The 7,447-nt window shown below is 48.0% G+C and overlaps 1 protein-coding gene across 2 annotated transcripts in view; it reads left to right on the forward strand.

Moving 5' to 3' along the window:
• Positions 1-5,473, forward strand: part of Foxo3 (forkhead box O3) — a 97,750-nt gene extending 92,277 nt beyond the window's left edge. For both annotated transcript variants that reach the window (XM_036168826.1, XM_036168825.1), the window contains exon 4: positions 1,014-5,473. The gene's annotated coding sequence lies outside the window, so the exon portion shown is untranslated. The remainder of the gene's footprint in view (positions 1-1,013) is intronic.
• The last annotated feature ends 1,974 nt before the right edge of the window (positions 5,474-7,447 follow it).

Genomic DNA, 7,447 nt, shown 5'->3' on the forward strand with positions numbered 1-7,447 from the left:
CTGCACTGTGTGAGTTCACTGCATTCTGTTGCTCAGTCACATCCTGGGAAGATGGCCGGACGGTGTCGAGCTAGTGCATTGCCCTGCTCCACTCACCAGGACAACCAGCCATGTCCCCACAGACAACAGAGTTTATGTCCCGAGGCCTGCCATGTTGCTTCCTTTAGCTTCATCTCTTTTATTTTATGTGTTAGGAGTGTTTGCATACATGTATCTAAGTGCAACACGTGTGGTGCCTGTGGGGTTCACAAGAGGGCATCAGATCCGCTGGAACTGGAGTTACAGTCGTGAGCTGCCATGTGGGTGCTGGGAAGTGAGCCCAGGTCCTCTGGAAGAGCAGTTAGTGCTCTTAACTGGGCTCCCTGGACTCCAGTGCTCTGGGAAGACCTCCACTGGTGACTGTGGAGACAGAATAATGTTAACAAGCTGTTCTGTGGGAGGCCGGGCAGTGGTGGTGCACACCTTTAATCCTGGCACTCAGGAGGCAGAGGCGGTGTGTGTGTGTGTGTCTGTGTGGGTGTGTGTGTCTGTGTGTGTGTCTGTGTGTGTGTCTGTGTGTGTGGGTGTGTGTGTGTGTAGGTGTAGATTACCCATGGAATCTCACGAAATTCACCCCTGAGCTGACCGGGAGAACCCCAGAAGTACTACTGTCTGCTTCGGGTGACCAGCTTGCTTGTCTTAAGCTTGCTACATTCCAAAACCTAGACCAGACCCCAATCCATGCCCTGGCTGCCCCTAACTTAACAAGACCTACAAAAAACCTCGTGTGCCTTTCTTTGTTCAGTATCCTCCCACAGTGCATGCATGATCCCTTCCCCTTGGGCTGTTCAGGATGCTATAGTAAGAACAAATAAGAACTAAGGTAAGTAGTTCTCTGCATTGTCCTTTGGTTGCAGACCTGAGATGCTCAGCCAAACAGCTTCACTGCACAGAGCCTGGGCTCTGCGGTCTGACAAGCAGGTGGGCAGTTTTCAGAATGGCCTTAATAACTCTGGATTTCTTTTCTCTTTTAGACCCTCCAACTGACAGAAGACCTACAGAGAAAACCCTTTGCCAAATCTGCTCTCAGCAAGTGGACAGTGATACATACCGTTTACAGCTTTGTGAATCTCACGCCATTCTCCTAACCCAGCAGAGACTGTTAGCAGCCGTGGCCCTGGGTGAAGCCCTTACCCGTGGAACAGAACTCTATAATGTATGCAAAATCTAACTCCTGAGTGACCTGCCAGCGAGGACAGCACCCTTCCACATCACCCACTCTCCTTCAGAGCACACCGGGGGCCCCTGGCGATTCTGTCGAGCTTCATATCATGATGGTTTATGGGATGTTTTAAGTGTTGTGTGTTTCCCTTTGACCCTCTGAGTTTTTCACACACAGTCACTTGCAGTATTTTTCTGTTGAAAACGTTAACTGCCCTTCCCCTAGCACACTTCAAAGCAGAAGGGAAGTCCTGTACCAGTTCCCGGTCTGGCTTTGAGCGTCACAAGCCCTCGAGCCCGCGGAACCCCACAAACTTAACACATGACATAAACTAAAGGGGGATTTTCTTTCTTCTTTTGTTTGGTAGAAAATTATCCTTTTCTAAAAACTGAACAATGGCACAATTGTTTGCCCTGCGCACCCGTCCAGGACTGAACTGTGCGTAGGTGGAGCACATGGAGGCAGGCAGGCATCTGACCCAGTAGTTTCCAGTTCTGAGTCGGGGTGGTCTGTGCACGGGGACCCCAGTGCCCACCCTCCAGCTGCCTGCTCAGTCGGGCTTACGGTCCCGTCATTCTCCTCAGCTAATGCAGTAGACAGTGTCTGCTCTTAGGAACTAGGACCTCTTGGGGAAAGCTCAGCTACTGCTCATTGCCAAATGCCACTGACGGGTTTAGTTTTAAGGAGAAAAGAAAAAAAGAAATGTTTGCTATTTGGCTTCATAGAAGTTGTGGGATTACTGGTGAGCCATTAAGCGTGTGGTGAGAAATGTGTGAAATAGGCAAACCAAGTCTGTACTAAGGCAGGGGTCCAACTTCACTGTTTTTGAAACATACACATCTTTTGATTATTTTCAACCTTGCTGTGTATACTCTGATCTTTGTAGAAGTGTATGAGTGACAGGCAATAGCGTACAGGTGATATATAGAAGATTAGGTTGTAATTGTACAAGTGACACTTGGAAATACAAGATAAGGCAGTTTAAATTTTTTTTTTTTTTTTTAATTCTCTCTGCTTCTATGGATCTCATTTTTCTGTTTTGTTTTCCAACAGTTATGGTGCTGTATAGGTGCTTTCTGTTTAACCTGCAAAGTGTGAGTGCGTTCATGACTCCTTGGAGAGACAGCCTAGTTGGGAACACCTTTGGTACATACAAAACTGGTGTAACGATGCCCTGGTTAGCACAGCATATACATACTCCTCCAAAGTGATATGCGAAAACTCTTTTCTTTGCATAAGAAGCATTAGGCATATAAGTGTATAAATATATTTTATCATGTACAGTACAAAAGTGGAGCTTTATGCATGGCGTTGGGAATGTGGGCTAATGATCCAGCACGGTTTCCCTGCTTGAGTTCCTGCTGTTGCATGCACTGTGGCAGCAGACACCAACATGGGCGTGCCACCCAGTCCCCTGCACCCACCACCGGCTCCCTTGTGCACCTTTGCTTTATAGCTCCTCTGGGGGGTGGTGTTGGTGGCAGTCACAGCTCCTAGCATAATGAGAGTTCCCTTTGGTATTCTCACACGTCCTTCCTGCCTCACTTGGGTTATCAGGTCTGAGTGATGGCCCTGTCGATTTCACTCTGCCTTCTCCAGAATCTGTACATTGTCACGCAGTTAGGGCTCCAGTAGGCTTATAGCACATTGCCTTTTCCAAACTGCTGCGTTTAGAGTCTTCATTTTGAAAGTCGAATTTTGAAAATGTGTATCCTGTTCACATGGTCTGCTTGTCAGTGAGCCATACCTGCTTACTTCATTCCTTGATGATGACACTAGCCACTCCCCGTTGTCCCGTAGTTGGCTGTCCACATGACCTGTGTCATTTCAGCAGTGGGCAGGCAGGCTGGCGTCCCAGAGCGCTGCTTCCTCGGTGGGATGCCTGGGGGTGGCAGTCGAGGGAGTGGGGAGAGCTCAGGTACAAGGGAGGACCCAAGTGCTTCCAACAGGGGGGCCCTGAGAATTCTCTCCTGAGTTAAAAGAAATGAGCAGACTAATTCACAAGCCAGCCGCTTGGCTGTGCAGTTTACAGGCGCTGGGAGTGGGAAAGGCAACCCTCCAGTGTATTCCCCTAGTTTTAAAAAGTTGAATTCCTTTTAGACATGTGACTTCTCATTTGTTTTCTTTCCCAGTGTTTGTTGGATTTCAAGCACCAAGTTTCACAGAGTGTCCTAGAAACAGATTATAAGCTGAAGCAAAGACAATGTGAGGCCAGGGCGGCCTCAGCAGATTAGAAAAGTGGAGGCAAAATGCCTTGATGTACTTTACTTTTTAAAATAATAGAGTCCACACATAGGATGTGTGGAGAGCTGAGGCCTGCCAGGCCCAGATATCTTACACAGCCATCCTCAGGGCCCACACAGAGAGGCCACGCTCCTGTAAGAAGCCCAGGTCTCTGGCAGTCATACTCCACAGAGGTGACACCTGGGCCCTCTGTACCTTCTGTTAAAACCATGCTTTCAGGGTGGGCTGGTCACTGTCCACCAAGTAGCAGTCTCGATGTCTTAAGCCCGTAACAATGAAGTGCTCTGTGGAGACATCTGAGCAGATGCCCTCATGACCTCCGAGGCTAGGGCCTGCTGCTGTGGTGGAGTCCTGATAAGAAATGCCTGTGTGAACCTTCTCAGGGCACCCAGCACACTTGTGACAGGATACAGAAAGCAGGGTGCCCGATGTTGAGGACCGAGGCACTCTTGAGCACTGCGGTTCTCTTCAGGCTCGAGAACCTGCTATCTTTTACCAAAGCTAGAGAAGAGCGGTGTGGCAAGCCTGCCCCGTCCTGGCGTTGGGACTGGCCGGGCTCAGCACGCCCTGTCCACTGTGAGTGCGTCTCAGGCGGTGGCCTTCTTGTAGCCTCTGTGACTCCTGAAGCACATGGGATGTTTCCTGCGTCTCCTGCCAGTGGAGGCTCATGCACACGGGGGTAGCCCAAAACGGACATTGTTTTTAGGGTGATGATTAGCATCATGTGTATTACCTTCCCAGCCAGAGGAGAGGTACATCCCATCTCAGGTGTGACTTCAGCCAACTTCCAGGTCCGTGTACAGGTTAAAGGTCACAGGGACAGGACTTGGCCTTTTCCTAAGGAGCTCCATTCACTGAACGAGCAAGCATCATTTGAATCTTTTGGAAAAAAGACCTTCAGGAGTAAAGCAGAGAAAGGAAGCCTGTCTCTTAGACTGAGGGGGGCACAGAAACAAATCCTTTTCTCTAAAAACAAAGGAAAGGTGGTATAGACTAGTTTTCCTTTTACTTCATGTATTTGGGGAACATCATATGATTAGGCACAATTTTTTTTTTTTTTTTAAATCAGATCTTTTGTAGAAAAAGATTCACTGGTACAGAGGTACAAAGAAGCCACTTGGTGGGGTGGGAGCAGCAAGGGACCAGGGCATGAGGCGGGAGAGGTGGCTCATGGGATTGTGTCTGTCAAACAAGGCCTTAGAGCAGATGCCCAGGTCACTGATAATAGCGGGTGGTGTTTGAACTAAATTCTGAGTGTGTAAAACGCGGACTAAATGGACGAAGCATTTTCTCTTGTTGAGTTTTATGCATTTGTATTTTTCTTTTGTGAGTTAATGATTACAAGGCCTGCCACACTCCAGGAATACTTGTGCAGCTGGTTAAAAAAAAAAAAAAAAAAAGTGTGTGTGTCTGGTCACTTATTTCTCTAAAATTATCTCATTGCCTGGCAGTCCGCCTTCTCTTGTATACTTGTCCTAGCACATTATGTACGTGGGTGATGTAAACAGATGCGAAGGAGACCAGAGGAATTAGTGAAATATTGAAAAATGTCTTGTGCATTTGAGCTTCACATGTCTAACTTTTTTTTTAAGGGGAAAAAAAGTTGCATGAACGAGAAAACAATTCTGTATACAGTTTCTATAAAAATGGCTTATCTGTTTTGATTTCTTGCTTCTGCCCCACACAAACTAGAATTCAGTATGGCACGTGGCCATATTCAGACACCTAAGAAGCCGGTCATCGTTTGGTGTGAAGCAGCTTGTCCTTGCAAAGCAAACACTATTGTACTGTATTCGGAGTCCTGAGGACCATGTCTAACCAGACATTGCCATGAATTAGCCCTGCCGCCTTTCTTCTTTCTTGAGGATCAAAACCAGCTTGATTTGGGAATCTGCCCCTTTCCGGTGACATGGAGATGCTTCCTTCCCTTGGTGTCTGTAGATATTGCCTGTGTATTCCATTTAAAACCATAATCTAGTTTGTAAAAGCGGTGATGACGCATGTAAATAAAGCATTGATGACACTCTATTCCGTGGCCAGAAGTCCCCATCCTCATTTCTCCTGTGCCCCTGGAAGTGAAGTGGTTGGGTTTGTGTGGCACTCTTCCTGTGGGATCGCTCCCCAGGCAGGGAGAGGCAAAGACCTGCGAGGCTATTAGATCGAAACTAAACGAACTTTCCATCCCACATCTGACCTCCATAGGCAGCCAGGCAATTTAACACAGCATGTTTACAGAGTTGCCCGTGCTGGCTAATGGCTGGCTGGGCTTGGTGTGTGCAGAGTCATGAACCCCAGAGAAGCTGCTAGACATGAAGGCAGGGGTCAAATTAACAGAGTGCCTGGTCCTAGAGAAGTAACTGCATTGGGGCCCGCTTCACACTGAAGGCCAGTCTCCAGACTTGTGGCAGCATTGGAACCAACACTAACTTGGTCTACGCCCACTCCTGGCCTTGTCAGTACCAACACTAACTAACTTGGTCTATGCTCACTCCTGGCCTTGTCAGTGCCTTTGGGAGGAACAGAACAGTACAAAACTATCCTTAGTTGTCTCAGTCATTTCTTTAGTACATATAAAAATTACTGCACTTAGAGAAACCCCCAGGAACTAGTTTAGAGGTTTTAAGACAGGCTGCTTCATGTTTCCGTTTAAGGAGGTGGGAGACTTGCAAGTCGGGCTCTTGGAGTAAGTTGTGTCTTATAAAGCAAGCTAAGCCCTGCCTTCAGTCTGTTTCTCTCCTATTGTTGAACCTTTACAAAAGGAAAGCCATTAGCTTCTGGCATCCAACTGGGACACTGATAGGCATCCTGATTCTGTTCCCAAAAGATGAAAGAGACCCCTAATGCCAGTTGCTACAAGACTGAGTTCTCAAAGCTGGGTGAACATAGAGCCAACAGTAAGTTAAAATCCCTTTAATGATTGCTAAGTCTGGATGGCAGGAGCCAAGCCCTGTGACAGCCTCAAGAGAACTATGCAGCCTTGGCTGTGATATGCGCTAGGTGTGATGTGTCCCAGCTATGCCCCAAAGCAGAGCCAGGGCTGGGTGACTGGCCCTGCTTCCACATCTGATTTAAAAGGAAAGTCTGTATGAATCTCTAATTTGAAAGCAAGGCTTTCAGCCATCAAAAGCCCTGTGGACACATACTTCACAGCTGCAGTTCAGTGGCCAATAGGGGAAAGTGGAATTCCTAGCCAGTATCCAACCTCAAGAACACTCAGCCATCCCTGGGAAGCATGGGGAAGTAGGGCAGCAGCTTGTCTTGGGGTGGGGGGCTACCATGGTGCTGTGCATGTCTTTCAGCTGGGTGGTGGAAATGAACAGGCATAGGGATGAAGAGGGACCAGTCATGGGCCCTGTGCCATTGAAGAGCACAATGGTCCTGGCCCAGAAGCCTGTACACTTTCAGGGCTGCGGGAAACATTTCTTCTAGATTTTCCATATCAAGAATATAGAACTTGAGGGCTGGGGAGATGGCTCAGGAGTTTAGAGCATTGGCTGCTCTTCCAAAGGACCTGATTTGAGTCCCAGCACCCATGTGGTAACTCCCGTTCCAGGGGATCCAACACCTGGTCTCTTCAGGTACCAAATATGTACATACATGGTGCACAGACAGGCATGCAGGGAGAGCACCCATGCCCAAAAGTAACAGGTTTTAAAAAGAATGCAGAAGCTTAATGCTGCCATTAAAGAATAGGTTGTGTGCATGTGAGGTTCTTCCTAAGGTCTGGCACGCGGCAGTGGTTCAGCTCTTTTTTTCCTTGTTCTCTGAAGATTTAGTACAGCAAACACGGTTCCGTGTTCTCTTGGGTTGGTACGGGCTCTGTGATGGTTCATTGACCCACAACGCCTATTATGTGTCAGGCATCCTGCTTTCTGTAGTAAGATGGGCTAAAGAGGCCGGACTGAAATGTTCAGGCCCAGTCCCAGCTGATTCCCTCAGTGAATGAGTTCCATAACTGATGCACAGGAGTGGGGCATGATGGGCTGAGAGCTGGAGCAGCAG

This window comes from Onychomys torridus, chromosome 19 (assembly GCF_903995425.1).
Source record: "Onychomys torridus chromosome 19, mOncTor1.1, whole genome shotgun sequence".
Taxonomy (NCBI): Eukaryota; Metazoa; Chordata; class Mammalia; order Rodentia; family Cricetidae; genus Onychomys; species Onychomys torridus.